Source organism: Bombina bombina, chromosome 2 (assembly GCF_027579735.1).
Source record: "Bombina bombina isolate aBomBom1 chromosome 2, aBomBom1.pri, whole genome shotgun sequence".
Taxonomy (NCBI): Eukaryota; Metazoa; Chordata; class Amphibia; order Anura; family Bombinatoridae; genus Bombina; species Bombina bombina.
The window spans coordinates 501,119,456-501,135,551 of record NC_069500.1 but is presented as its reverse complement, the minus strand read 5'-3'; positions in this window follow the sequence as shown (position 1 = coordinate 501,135,551).

Genomic DNA, 16,096 nt, shown 5'->3' with positions numbered 1-16,096 from the left:
AGTGAAATGCCACACATACCTGGCACACGCCCAAACAATAGAGAAGTTCTGACATACAGCCATAGAACACAGCGGAAGCCGGGAGAAGATATTGGGCCTAACACAGTACCAGAGTGTTGCAGCACCTCCGGTAAGATCACAGACAAGGTGAGAGCTACGCCACATAAGGCCCAGGTGTTAGTGGTAATCAGTATTACCATTACAAGAGCAAGACACTGGGAAGCAATACTTCAGGCCCAGATAACAATACTTCAGGCACAGAATCAAAATTTTCAGCCAATAGGAATGCAATGGTACCCTCAGTATAAAAGGGGTACCTTGCATTTCAATCCTTAGTGTGCGGCGGATGATCATATGAAGAAGACCTCCACATCGGATTGATGGACCTCCGTCTGGACCTCTGCCTTGGACCTCCGCCTTGGACCTTCACCTGGACCTACGCCTTGGACCTTCGCCTGGACCTCAGCCTTCGTGCATCACCGCTCCGCCTCCGAAGAAGATGCCGGTCCCACGATGGATGAAGATGGAGCTGCCTGGATGAAGATGCCGCCTGGATGAAGATGGAGCCGCCGGGATGAAGATCGTTCAAGCAGGACTTCAACAACTGTGAGTACCTAAAGAGGGGTTAGTGTTTTTTAAAGTTTTTTGGGGTGGTTTTTTTTTTTAGATTAGGGTGGGCACTTTTAAAAGAGTTGAATGCCCTTTTCAGGGCAATGCCCATCCAAATGCCCTTTTCAGGGCAATGGGTAGATTAGGTTTTTTAAATATTTTTTTTTATTTTGTGGGTTTGGGGGGGTGGGGTTTGTAATGTTAGTGGGTCTTTGTATTTTTTTCAGAAAAAGAGCTGATATCTTTAGGGCAATGCCCTACAAAAGGCCCTTTTAAGGGCTATTGGTAGTTTATTCTAGATTATGTTTCTTTTATTTTGGGGTATTTTTTTTTTTAAAAAATGGGTATTAGAATAGGAATAGTTTTTATTATTTTGAATAATTAGTTTGTTGTTTTGTGTAATGTGACTTTTTTCTTTTTGGGTTGGGTTTTTATTTTTAGATTAGGGGTTGGACATTTCATAAAAGAGCTGAATGCCCTTTTAAGGGCAGGAAAAAGTGCTGAATGCCCTTTTAAGGGCAATGCCCATACAAATCCCCTTTTCAGGGCAATTGATAGATTAGGTTTTACTTTAATTTTATTTTGTTTGTTTCAGGGGTGGGGGTTTGTATACTGTTAGTCGATGTTTGCTTTTCTTTTGTAGGAAAAGAGCTGTTATCTTTAGGGTATTAGAATAGGAATGATTGTTATTGTTTTGGATCATTTAGTTTGTTAGTTTGTGTAATGGTTGTTTTTTTAATTTTTTTAATTTTAGTGTTTTTTATATTTTGTAATGGTAGGTTTTAGTGTAAGACAGCTTAGGTTTTATTTCACAGGTAAGTTTGTATTTATTTTTAGTTAGTAAATAGTTAATAACTTTTTACTAACTAGTCTAGTTAAAATAAATACAAACTAACCTGTGAAATAAAAATAAAACCTAAGCTAGCTACAATATAACTATTAGTTATATTGTAGTTAGCTTAGGTTTTATTTTACAGGTAAGTATGTATTTTATTTTAAATAGGTATTATTTGATATGTTGGCTAGCTAGAGACACGAGAAGACACAAAGTTAAAGAGCTCCTGCATATCTGTAATTAGTTTAAGATTTAAAAGTTATTTTCTCCCAAATGTTTGCGTTTTGTTTATCCCCTTATGCCTTATTACTGCACCTAAGCTGCGGATGTGACTGCGGACCTACTCTGACTTTAAATTGGGGGTACACAGCTTTTATTCCCTGTTGGCGGTCCTTATGTGAATGGACTAAATGTTACACTGAGCCGGATCCAAGACACACTATCTACTTCTGGCAACTTAGGAGACGCTGTTTGCTTGACGGAGCTACTGCGGAGAAGTAAAGAAAACTGAAGGTGCCTTCTCTTCATCTCTGCGCTTTCTGCAGAGGAGCTATCCAGAGCTGTAAGGCACGAAAGAGCACCTTTGCAAGTTGATGTCATTAGACCGCAGCAGAGAAGAAGGAGCCGCTGAGCTGGTTGAAGAAGCGCGGTCCGATGCATACAGACAAGAACAGCGGTCCTCCCAGTAAGCTGACGCCACACCAGGTTAGTTAGTGTCACCTGGACTAAGAGATCAGACACTATAAGCGCACAGGCAGAGCACAGCACATTCTGTTCCGGAGGGTCGGGGCTCCGCTCCGGAACATCATACCCATGTGGCCATTAGGCAGGGAGCTGTTCAACTGTTAAAAGACAGCTCGGATCACATAATTAATAAGAGGTTGCCAGTCGCCTAGCCATACCTGTTGGGGCTTCACTCCGGATCATTACTCCCACATGGCCACTAAGCAGGGAGCTGCTTTACTGTTACAAGAGAGCTTGGAGTGCACAAGTAATAAGGGGCTGCCAATTTCCTAGATATAGCAACACTTAGGTTTAAAAAAGCTTCAGGTATCTGATTACTCCATAAAACTGACTGCATTTATTAGCTGCTGATACACTGGGCCTGACCTGGGAGTTCTCTGATCTGTAGTGAGCATTGGCCTGCAATCTATATTCTATTGTGTGCTGGATCGTGGTGATAACTTCAGGGGAGGGTGTGAAATAACTACAGGCATTACAACCTCTAGTCACCTTAATTTATACCCAGTTGTTTTATACACTAGAGGCCCATCAGGTGTGACATAAAACCATAGTGTCTCTCCTCCTCCTTTCCCGCTCCTCTCACTAGAGCGGGTCATAACCTCTTTCCCTTTCCCGGCTGAGCCCAGTGGTGGCATTTTCCCTGAGGAGAGGCACACTTTCAAGACTTCCAAGAGCCAAGTACCTACCTGGTTGACTTAGAGGCATTTTTCACGGAACACATCCACGAGTCATACCATATCAAACAACCCTTGGCTGATGGTCCTCATGGTTGGATAGTCGGGCAGCTAGATCCTGACCTATACAAGAGACTTTCTTCACTTTTCTGTTTTCATTAAAATTATGATGCGCTGCTAAAGCTCTGCGGCACCCTCCCTACCAGTGTGAAATAGCTGTAGCTGCCAGGTGTATTCTGGGGGGGTTCTGGATCTGCACCTACCTTGGAGATACTCTCTCTTAAAGCTATATTCCCTATTCTGATATGTCGCAACACGCTAAAAAAAACAGAAAGGGTCTCATCCCTCAAAACATACAGTTCAGGACCACTTCCAACCCATAAGAGATCCTAATCCTGAAATCTTGGATGATGAAAGATCAATATACCCCCCCCCTCTCAGAGGGGAGACCCAGCGTGAGAGGCTCGCCACCCTCTCGCTCTCAGGGCGAATTTATTACTATTGACTCTATAAAGCAGCTCTTGGATCAGCAAAGCCAATCCTTCGCGAAGAGATTTGACAAATTGGAAAGGTCCTTTGATGACCTACGAAAGGACATTGCCACAGTTAATGAGCGCACAGATATCATCCAGCGCAAACAGGAGTACCTGCTGGTTGACCACACAAATTGGGTCAGCTATACTCAGAACCTTGCTGACCAGGTATCTTCACTTGAAGCGAAGTTAGCTGATCTCGAGGACCGTTCCCGGTGGAACAATGTTAGAATTCGAGGTATTCCTGAATCTGTAGGCCCTCAGGAGCTAGAGAAGTACGCCCAAGCGCTATTCAGAGCTATACTTGGTCCTTCTGGGGACACTGATGCAAGGATTGACAGAATTCACAGAGCAGCCAGACCACAAAACCTCCCTCTAGACAAACCTAGAGATACCATAGCGAGATTGCATTATTTTACATACAAGGACAAACTCCTAAGGGCGACACTGAGGCAACCTCAACTCCCAGAGCAATTTAAAGACATTGCCCTATATCCAGACCTATCTTCCTTCACACTCCAGCAAAGAAGAACCTTCAACGAGACCACAAGAGTCCTACGACTGAACCAAATCCGCTACAGGTGGGGGTTCCCCACCAAGCTAATTATCACCAAAGATTGAGCCCAGCACACTGCACTCACTCAGAGACAGGCTCAGGACCTGTTAAGGACATGGAATCTACCCACTGGTAATGTAGATGCTGACCCCCCTCGTCCACACAGATCGGGCCCTCCGCTGAGAGCGGTAGCATCGGCTTGGAACCCAGGCAGACAAGATCCAGTCCGATGACCTTTTTCTCTTTCCCTAAGGGAAACTATTTCTTACCTGCACTAGGCCATGGATGGCCGGGACCTGATCTTTCTATTTTTGTTCAGCCTTACATGAGGACTGAGACTGTCTGAGGTGTCCTGCTGTTGCCACTGGTGTTTATGTTATATATCTCTGAGGGCAGTTATCTTGTTTAATGTTCATATGTATGTTAGTTTCTCCCCCCTCCTCCCTCCCCTTTCTCTTCCCCCCCCTCCTTACCCCTTCCTTCTCCCCCCTCTCCCTTCCCTTCCCCTCCTCTTCTTTGTCTCTTCTTTCTCCACTATCTCTTCCTTGCCTTCTTATCTCCCCCACTTTCTCCCCCTTTCCCCCCCATCCCTTTCCACTTTCCTCCTTCCCTACCTCCCTTACCCCCTTCCTCACCTTCCCCTTCTCCCTCTTCCCCTCCCCACCCCACCAACCCTTCCCCTCTCCCTCTTGTGATCATGTAACAGATATGAAGGTTTGTTACTATTTGGCTGTCACTACTCACCTGCTATCATTCTTTCCGTACACTAACAACTATTGGGGGTAAACTTAGTGAAGATTACTCAGGGTGACTCAAGGTCCGGGGCCTGTCAGGGGATTAATTAAGTATTTGTTTTTACTGTAAGTACCTACAATCTGTGTATACGCTATGACTTTTAAGATTTGCTGATTGTCATTTCCATAGTTGCTTGTCTTTGAAAATATCAAATGTATTGTACTTGATTTGCCATCACATCCAAGACACTACATGGCTCTAGGTGAGCCTCAGGTGATGTTTGTAACTGTATCTGATCCTTGTGCCATACTCTTTTCATGTGCGCTCCTCTCCCTGTTCCTTCCCCTTCTTTTCCCCTCCTCTCCCACCCTCTACCTTTCTCCCTTCCTTATTCCTCCTTTCCCTTCCCCCTTCCTTCCTTTTCTTTTTTTTTTTCTTCTCTCCCTCTTCTCCCCTCACCCCCTCTCCCATCCCGCATCCTTTTCCCCCTCTGTTTCCCTACCTATTACTGTTGTCCCCCACCCTTCCTTTTCTCATTCCCAGGTCTCCTGACTACTTGTTCATACATATGATATAAAGGTTATGTATTCTTGTTATTTATTATTATCCTATGCAATGTGTTAATTCTTGAGACAATACTCCTTGCGGAGTCAGGGTTAAAGGTAAAGCCTGAGATTAGTTGTTTTTGATAACTGTTTCCTATTTTTGACAGGTTTGTATTCTTGATATATTAAATGACATTCCGGGGGCGGAGCCAACCGTCAAGCTGAGCAGATGCAGACATCAAGAGCTCCTGCTCTAATAACTTGTTAAAAGCCACTAACTAGCCTCAAAAACACCTATCTAAATGGCAAAAAGAATGCAAGACTTACCACTACTCCTCGCAGTGTACATATGGGAGTAATTAACAAGAAAACATAACGATAATGGCAGGAAACAACGACAACAAGTGCATAGCACCTATCATGATGGCGACAAGCAGACTATACAAAGGAACCTTTCAGCCTTGAACCTAACGACACCCAGCTCCTAGACCTATCCCTGCAGCTCATATACTGAGAGTAGAGCAGACACTGCTTTGACTTGAGAAGATGGACTTTCTCCTTATAGACGCACTAACTGAGTTGGGGCACCGCATGGACGCCCAGTTTAAAGTCCTATTCCAAAGCCTGTCACTCAAACAGGAGATATCTGCCAGCCTTTCAGAGAAGGATCTCTATACCTTATACCCTTGGGATGGCTACCCATGCCGACAGGACAAGATGGCTTCTGCGATCGAACAAGGCCCTTCCATGTTACCCGAGTGGTCTGACGTCACTCCCGATTCCACTACTACTCACCCGGCTCCTGTCCCGGAGCGGCCAGCTGGGGCGGAAGTCGGAGTAGATGCAACTGCGCCTCACACTTCAACAGCTGATCTTCCTGATTCCGAATGCTCCCAAACAGCACTGGCTCGAACCCTCACCAAAGCCATGACAGACACAGGTGACCTACACAAGCAAGCAGCTCAGAACTTCAACGCACCACTTTCAGGGCTTACCGCATGGGAGAGGGAGGTTTGCCCTGCAGCCTTGGCTTTCATCCGCAACCGCAGTACTACGGTTAGCCGTCCTTTGCAGATACACAGGTCTGACAACGAGGCCTCTTTAGAGACCCACGGCAGTCCCCTCATTGGCCATAAAACAGGAATAGGTTAGAAAAGACTTTACCGCTCACTTAAAGACCTTCTCCTTTAGTTTCTAAGGATTAGGCATGGGACTGAGACTCTTCTAAAAATTTGTGACGCTACGATACCATTGTTAACTCTAATGCTTCGTCAAACTCTAAACAATTGAGATTCTAGTGCTCTTTCACTCATGCATCCTGTTATACCCAGAGTGATGAATAGTGTACACATACTTTTAGTTTATGAGACTATATGTTGTAGATGTTTTCTTAGTGCCATTCATAATATTGTTTTATGCCTAGTCTATTAAGGTTCTTTATGCCACTTCAAATTGTGTTTAAACTTCCTTACTTGGAGCCATATATTTAGCAATGATACCTGATTTACTAAGGTGTACTTACTATGGGAAGCTTATCAGTATGATGCTATCAGGCTGAAACATAGGATAAAATCTCTCCTTTTGTGATTGTCCCTTTGTTAGCACATAACATTATATACATAAAATTATACAATTGTTATTCTAATCTTTTTAGAAAATTAGAGCTGGGTTAATTTAATTTAATGTATCTGAACATCTAGTCTTGCACTCAAATGTTGGGGATGTGTAATAGGCATATATACATGAGCATAAAAGATCACGCACCTAACAACCTAAGAAAAGACCGTCAGCTATAACACCTATTGGCAAACGATGGCGTAGACTGGCGCATTAACATTGAAACTCTAGCCTAGTTAACACACTATGACTCAGCTTGCGCTAGCTCAGGACGATGTCTGTTTATGTATTCCCTGCCTTCCATAACGGTAAATGATGGTTTAAATTAGATAATGCACTACATTTTAGTACTAGGACCTACCCATAACTAACCTCATCCTGTTGTCTTATCACAATAGGCTCCGTCCTCCCTGCTTTTTCCTCCCCCTCCCCTCCCCCTCCATAAGTCAAGTGGCTCTGGCCCACTGTAATCCCTCTTCTTTCAGGTTCTCTATGACCTCCTTGTGGTCATCCTTAATACTAACTCCCCACATTGAGATAAGAATTTCTATTCTATTTGTCACATAAGGGTGGAGATTAGATTCTAACCACTAAAACATAAAATGAAGTCTCATCTCTATTTGCCCAGACCTATATTTGATACCTCTCTAGACATAGCATGGGTTCCTATTGGTTCAGGCCAACCTTTTAATACGACTAAGGTTATGACTATTTCTGTAAAACCTAAAACTCTGAATTCAATTCACTATCTGATATGGTTACCCCCTCACCAGACACATGGGTAACCCACATGTTGTATTATTACATGATATACTTAGATGTCGATTTCATGCATAGGCAAATGTTGTATTTTGTATTTCTTTATTTGTTGAAACTTCAATAAAAAATATATTTAAAAAAAAAAATGACATTCCCTCGCATATTTATTCTTCTCAATGCCAGCAGTTGGGACATGATTCATCAATGCCTCTACCGCATTATATAACCCCTACCCTATCAAAGACCAGTAGCCTGGTGTCACGCTGACCATTAGGCCCCCACTTCCCCCCTCACTACCCTTCTTCCTCTTCCTCTCCCTTCCCCACTCTCCCTTTTTCCCTCAACCCCTTCCTACCTATTAGATCTTAGAACCTCTGCACCGCAGTTTCTTCCGCGATTAGTGTAGATTACAAACCTTATACACTGGTAGTGGGGGGAAGCCTTTGTGGTGAGCTCTCCTTCACTTCCTTCCCCTTTTTCCCCCCTCCTGGGGATATTTAACCTGGTGCGGTTAGGGATAAGCTAGTCTATCCTCCGCACTTTCCTTCTGGCAGAGTGCTGTAGTCTCTGCGCAGCCCGAAGAACCTACTTATTATCACTTATCAGTGTGAGCTATTCCCTGTCCCTTCTACTTTGTTCAGTTTCTTTCCCTTTTTTTTTTTTTCTTTCTCTCTCTCTCCCCCTGTCCTTCTCTCTGGCCTTTCCCTGTTTTCCCTACGGGCTCCTCCACAATGAGAATTAGCACGCTCAATGCTCGGGGCCTTAATTCCTCTACTAAATGAAGCCTGCTTCTTAAATTTTTGAAAGTCCAACGTCTAGACGTAGTTTTTATACAGGAGACCCATTGGGTGGAGTCCAGGGCCACCATGTTTAAACCCAAGGACTTCCCTGTTCGCTTGTCCTCTACCTTCCATAAAAAAGCTAGGGGAGTCACTGTGTTGATTGGTAGACATATCTCTTATGAACCCGTTTATTATGAATCTGACCCTTCCGGCAGATATGTAATTTGTGACTGTCACCTAGATAACGTTTTGACTACATTTGTGGCTCTGTACTCCCCTAATGTCAAGCAGACCCATTTCCTTAGCAGACTATTTAGCAAGGTGTGCCAGCTTAAACAGGGACATGTTTTCATAGGCGGAGATTGCAACCTGGTTTGGGACCCAAGTAGAGATAGAAAATCTCAGAGAGAGCGCCCTCCTTTTAGAGGAGAAGAGCAATGTTCCCAACTTTTTTGAAATTTAGTTTCCCAATACTCATACCAAGATGTCTAGAGGGCCCTGCACCCTGATGTTGACGATTACACCTGCTACTCGACCTCTTTCCATTCTTTCTCGAGACTTGACTACTTCTTTTGCTATTCGTGGACACTACAGAAAGTGGTGTCGGCAATAATTTTACCATGTGTGTGGTCGGACCACAATGCAGTTGTTCTGGACATCTCTTTCTCTAGGGGGGGGATAGAGGAAACACATGGCGGATACCCGAGTATCTTATCTCGGATCCACTGGTTCCCTACTGGGCGCAGAAGATAGAGGAATTTCTCAGAATAAATGACTCTGGTGCTGTGTCAGCACTCACTCTTTGGGCAACGCTTAAGGCCTACCTCCAAGGCCTCTTTATACAAAAGGCTTCTGAGAATAAAAAATCTAAGGGGGCTACTCTGGCTCAACTATACTATGATTACACTTCTTCACGGAAGCAGCTTCGGGTGACTAGATCGGACTCCTTGATAAGGAAAGTTCACTCTTTTAAAAAACAGATAGAAGCATACGAACTGGAGAAGGTGCAGAGGAATCTGTATCTCCTGAAACAAAGATATTACCACAAGGGTGATATAGCTGATACGCTTCTAGCACATAAGCTGCAGCAGAGAACGCTGCTGAACAAGATAGCTTTTATTGCAAGAGATAATAAAAGATACTATTCCCCAAGCGACATTGGTGACGCCTTTGCTGATTATTACAGCCGCTTATATCAGATCTCTGAGGACCCTCATTCGCATTTTGCTCCAATAACTGAGATTATTGAGTTTCTTGATAAACTACAGCTGCCACAGGTCCCTGAGAGTTTAGTCGACCTACTCGCAGCCCCTTTTACTGTTGAGGAAGTCGCGGTGACTATTAAGAGCCTTAAGGCACACAAATCTCCGGGCCCTGACGGCTTTGATGCCTCATTTTACAAAAAATGTTCAGTTCTCTTGTGCCCTCTCCTAACTCAGGTGTTTTGCGAGGCCATGGACACTGGTAGTTTCCCCAGAGACTTCTTAGAAGCGTCGGTCATTACAATACCCAAACCGGGAAAGATCCCTCGTGCTGTGAAAATTATCGACCTATCTCCCTTATAAATGGAGATGTTAAAATTTACGCCAAGATCTTAGCCATGCGGTTGAATAGGACCTTGCCAGTTTTGATTCATCCAGACCAGGTGGGGTTTACCCCTGGACGTCAAGGCTCGGACAATACAAGAAGGTTATTAAATATCTTTTTTGAGGCAGCTTCGCTCGGGATCCCACTGGTAACCCTGTCGTTAGATGCTGAAAAAGCTTTTGACAGTGTCCGGTGGGAATACATGGTGGAGGTCCTGCGCTCTTTCAACTTTCCTGCCTCATTCTTGAAGGCAGTGATGGCTCTTTACCAAGGTCCATCAGCCAGGGTTAGGGGGTTAGGATTTGAGTCTAAGGTCTTTGACATAAAGAATGGCACGAGACAGGGGTGCCCATTGTTGCCTCTTCTCTTTGCCCTGATGATGGAGCCTCTGGCAATTAGGCTCCGATCGAGCCCCTCGGTACAGCCCTTAATACTCTATGACACTCTGCACTCTTGGCATTGTTCGCGGATGATCTGACTGTATTTCTATTGGAACCGGAAGACTCACTTCCGGAGCTGTTCAAAATAATAGCTGAATTTGCTATTCGTGGACACTACAGAAAGTGGTGTCGGCAATAATTGTACCATGTGTGTGGTCGGACCACAATGCAGTGGTTCTGGACATCGCTTTCTCTAGGGGGGGATAGAGGAAACACATGGCGGATACCCGAGTATCTTATCTCTGATCCACTGGTTCCCTACTGGGCGCAGAAGATAGAGGAATTTCTCAGAATAAATGACTCTGGTGCTGTGTCAGCACTCACTCTTTGGGCAACGCTTAAGGCCTACCTCCAGGGCCTCTTTATACAAAAGGCTTCTGAGAATAAAAAATCTAAGGGGGCTACTCTGGCTCAACTATACTATGATTACACTACTTCATGGAAGCAGCTTCGGGTGACTAGATCGGACTCCTTGATAAGGAAAGTTCACTCTTTTAAAAAACAGATAGAAGCATATGAACTGGAGAAGGTGCAGAGGAATCTGTATCTCCTGAAACAAAGATATTACCACAAGGGTGATATAGCTGATACGCTTCTAGCACATAAGCTGCAGCAGAGAACGCTGCTGAACAAGATAGCTTTTATTGCAAGAGATAATAAAAGATACTATTCCCCAAGCGACATTGGTGACGCCTTTGCTGATTATTACAGCCGCTTATATCAGATCTCTGAGGACCCTCATTCGCATTTTGCTCCAATAACTGAGATTATTGAGTTTCTTGATAAACTACAGCTGCCACAGGTCCCTGAGAGTTTAGTCGACCTACTCGCAGCCCCTTTTACTGTTGAGGAAGTCGCGGTGACTATTAAAAGCCTTAAGGCACACAAATCTCCGGGCCCTGACGGCTTTGATGCCACATTTTACAAAAAATGTTCAGTTCTCTTGTGCCCTCTCCTAACTCAGGTGTTTTGCGAGGCCATGGACACTGGTAGTTTCCCCAGAGACTTCTTAGAAGCGTCGGTCATTACAATACCCAAACCGGGAAAGATCCCTTGTGCTGTGAAAATTATCGACCTATCTCCCTTATAAATGGAGATGTTAAAATTTACGCCAAGATCTTAGCCATGCGGTTGAATAGGACCTTGCCAGTTTTGATTCATCCAGACCAGGTGGGGTTTACCCCTGGACGTCAAGGCTCGGACAATACAAGAAGGTTATTAAATATCTTTTTTGAGGCAGCTTCGCTCGGGATCCCACTGGTAACCCTGTCGTTAGATGCTGAAAAAGCTTTTGACAGTGTCCGGTGGGAATACATGGTGGAGGTCCTGCGCTCTTTCAACTTTCCTGCCTCATTCTTGAAGGCAGTGATGGCTCTTTACCAAGGTCCATCAGCCAGGGTTAGGGGGTTAGGATTTGAGTCTAAGGTCTTTGACATAAAGAATGGCACGAGACAGGGGTGCCCATTGTTGCCTCTTCTCTTTGCCCTGATGATGGAGCCTCTGGCAATTAGGCTCCGATCGACCCCCTCGGTACAGCCCTTAATACTCTATGACACTCTGCACTCTTGGCATTGTTTGCGGATGATCTGACTGTATTTCTATTGGAACCGGAAGACTCACTTCCGGACCTGTTCAAAATAATAGCTGAATTTGTGAACCTAACATACTACAGACTTAACTATAACAAGAAAGAAGCTTTCTCTATAAGATTGTCTGAGGCTACGCTAGAGAATCTGAGATGTTTTATCCTTTTAAATGGTCCACAGAAGGATTAAAGCATTTAGGTACAGGGAGTGCAGAATTATTAGGCAAATGAGTATTTTGACCACATCATCCTCTTTATGCATGTTGTCTTACTCCAAGCTGTATAGGCTCGAAAGCCTACTACCAATTAAGCATATTAGGTGATGTGCATCTCTGTAATGAGAAGGGGTGTGGTCTAATGACATCAACACCATATATCAGGTGTGCATAATTATTAGACAACTTCCTTTCCTTTGGCAAAATGGGTCAAAAGAAGGACTTGACAGGCTCAAAAAAGTCAAAAATAGTGAGATATCTTGCAGAGGGATGCAGCACTCTTAAAATTGCAAAGCTTCTGAAGCGTGATCATCGAACAATCAAGCGTTTCATTCAAAATAGTCAACAGGGTCGCAAGAAGCGTGTGGAAAAACCAAGGCGCAAAATAACTGCCCATGAACTGAGAAAAGTCAAGCGTGCAGCTGCCAAGATGCCACTTGCCACCAGTTTGGCCATATTTCAGAGCTGCAACATCACTGGAGTGCCCAAAAGCACAAGGTGTGCAATACTCAGAGACATGGCCAAGGTAAGAAAGGCTGAAAGACGACCACCACTGAACAAGACACACAAGCTGAAACGTCAAGACTGGGCCAAGAAATATCTCAAGACTGATTTTTCTAAGGTTTTATGGACTGATGAAATGAGAGTGAGTCTTGATGGGCCAGATGGATGGGCCCGTGGCTGGATTGGTAAAGGGCAGAGAGCTCCAGTCCGACTCAGACGCCAGCAAGGTGGAGGTGGAGTACTGGTTTGGGCTGGTATCATCAAAGATGAGCTTGTGGGGCCTTTTCGGGTTGAAGATGGAGTCAAGCTCAACTCCCAGTCCTACTGCCAGTTTCTGGAAGACACCTTCTTTAAGCAGTGGTACAGGAAGAAGTCTGCATCCTTCAAGAAAAACATGATTTTCATGCAGGACAATGCTCCATCAGACGCGTCCAAGTACTCCACAGCGTGGCTGGCAAGAAAGGGTATAAAAGAAGAAAATCTAATGACATGGCCTCCTTGTTCACCTGATCTGAACCCCATTGAGAACCTGTGGTCCATCATCAAATGTGAGATTTACAAGGAGGGAAAACAGTACACCTCTCTGAACAGTGTCTGGGAGGCTGTGGTTGCTGCTGCACGCAATGTTGATGGTGAACAGATCAAAACACTGACAGAATCCATGGATGGCAGGCTTTTGAGTGTCCTTGCAAAGAAAGGTGGCTATATTGGTCACTGATTTGTTTTTGTTTTGTTTTTGAATGTCAAAAATGTATATCTGTGAATGTTGAGATGTTATATTGGTTTCACTGGTAAAAATAAATAATTGAAATGGGTATATATTTGTTTTTTGTTAAGTTGCCTAATAATTATGCACAGTAATAGTCACCTGCACACACAGATATCCCCCTAAAATAGCTAAAACTAAAAACAAACTAAAAACTACTTCCAAAAATATTATGCACAGTAATAGTCACCTGCACACACAGATATCCCCCTAAAATAGCTAAAACTAAAAACAAACTAAAAACTACTTCCAAAAATATTCAGCTTTGATATTAATGAGTTTTTTGGGTTCATTGAGAACATGGTTGTTGTTCAATAATAAAATTAATCCTCAAAAATACAACTTGCCTAATAATTCTGCACTCCCTGTATAATACTCTCTCATGACCCCAAAAAAATTGTAGATACCAACTATGGGCCCCTTCTTAAAGACTTTCAGCAGACCATTGCTGAATGGAAAGTCTCGGAGGTGTCTTGGACGGGTAGGTTTGCGGCCCTGAAGATGCTCCTGCTCCTGAGGCTGACTTACCTTTTTAGGTGTCTTCCCGTCACGGTGCCTGCATATCTTCTTAACCACTTCCAGTCTGTTTTCACCAAGTATATTTGGAAAGACCGCCATGCGAGGCTGTCTCTAGCTCAAATACAAAAACCAAAAAGATGCGGGGGCATCTCTGCGCTCAATATCACTAATTACTATAAGGCAGCTATGCTTTCGCATATCACAGCATGGGGGGGTCCAAGATTGTACCTCCCGCTGGTTTCAGATAGAACAGGGCTCACTGCCTTCTGGAGTTGAGTTGGCTGATCTCATCTGGATCCCGGATCATGCTGAGATCTTGAGTGGAATCCATAGTCGTATTATCAAAACATGCTTGAGATGTTGGAGGGAACTAAGATCCCATGATTTGGTTGTGCCACACCCCTCCCCAATATATTCAATAAAGGCTTTAATGCACTGCCTTCCTGAGTCCCATCCCAAAAAATGGGAAGCCCTGGTTATCAGACTGATTTCGGATCTTTATAGGGGAGATGTTCTCGCAGTGCCACCCCGCGCTTACCCAACAGATGACTTCCCCAAAGAACTGCACTTTGAGTATCTTCGCTTGGTCTCACTTCTCTTGTCCTGGGGATTTCATAAATCAAACACGCGAGTTCTCACCAAATGGGAGCGGAGATGGCTGACAGGTAGATGTCTACGTGGTGCTCTATTGTTTCATTACAAGCTACTACTTGACTCCTTCTACTTCATTAAGACTCAGTCTACCAGAGACTGGGAGGGGGACCTAGAGGTCGTGTCTTCTAAGGGGGCTTGGCAGCGTGCTCTCCAGGATGTGAGTGCAGTGGCCCGCTGCTCCAACTTGTTTGAACTATTTATTAAAATTCTACTTAGGTGGTACTGGGTCCCGACCAGGTTGCATAGAATATTCCCTTCCCACCCAGCGGAATGCTGGAGGGGGTGTACACAGAGGGGCACGCACTTGCATGTTTGGTGGGAATGTCCTAGACTGGAGACCTTCTGGACTCAGGTGGCAGACTTACTTATAAACTTACGCTTGATTAGCCGTCTTACGGGTGATATGGCGCTTTTCCACCTTGGTTTGCAGGACCTCCCTCATTCAATACGATCACTTTGTATAATCATTCTCCTGGCGGCTAAACTTGTTATAGCGAGACAATGGACAAGAAATACAGCTCTGACTCTGGCCCCAGTGTTGGAGACCCTTGACTATATTCAGATAATGGAGGAGTACTCGCTGAGAGTCGAAGGACGATATGATCTATTCTGTTTGATCTGGTATTTATGGGATGATTATAAAAAAGAAAAAAGGGGGGGGGAATTAATCTGGAACAAACTCCTCGACTACCAGACGGCTAGATGACTCATAATATTTTCTGTTAGTCTGGACGGTTGAGATCAGACATTTCCTTCCCATATCCCCTGGAACCCCTGGTTCCTCCTCCATGCTCCACACTTATCCCCCTCTAGGCTTCTCCCCCTCTTTTCCTTTTTTTTTTCTCTCTTCCTTCTCTATCTCTCTTTCCCCCTTCTTCCCCGAGAAAGGTTCTTTGGGTACCTCTCCTTACACGCAATTCACCTTGAGTATTATGTTTTGTTTAAAAGTTTACAACGTTCTCATGTTGTTCATCTAAGATAAGACTAAATTTGTAATTCATCTGTACTTCTAAGCATTGAAACAGACTCTTTGAAGTCGGGAAACAAGTCTTCAGATTAGGACCAGCCACCAGATCCCATGAGTGGATCTATCTCATTGAAGACGTCAGAAAGCTTAATCTCCTTAAAATAGAGGCATTGATGAATGGCAATACCATGATTTATTTAAAGCTCTGATTTAGAATATACTAATTTGTGAGGTTGTTGATTTGTATAAGTGTTTCTGAGATGTTGCCCTTCATTTCTTGTTTGTAATTCTGATTGTTTGCCTCAATAAAAAAATATATATAAAAAAAAAAAGGTATTATTTAGTTAATAATTGTAAGTTTTATTTAGCTCTATTTTAATTATGTTAAAGTTAGGGGGTGTTAGGTTTAGGGTTAGGGTTATGGTTAGGTTTAAAGGTTAATATTTTAATTTAGGTTGTTGCGATGTGGG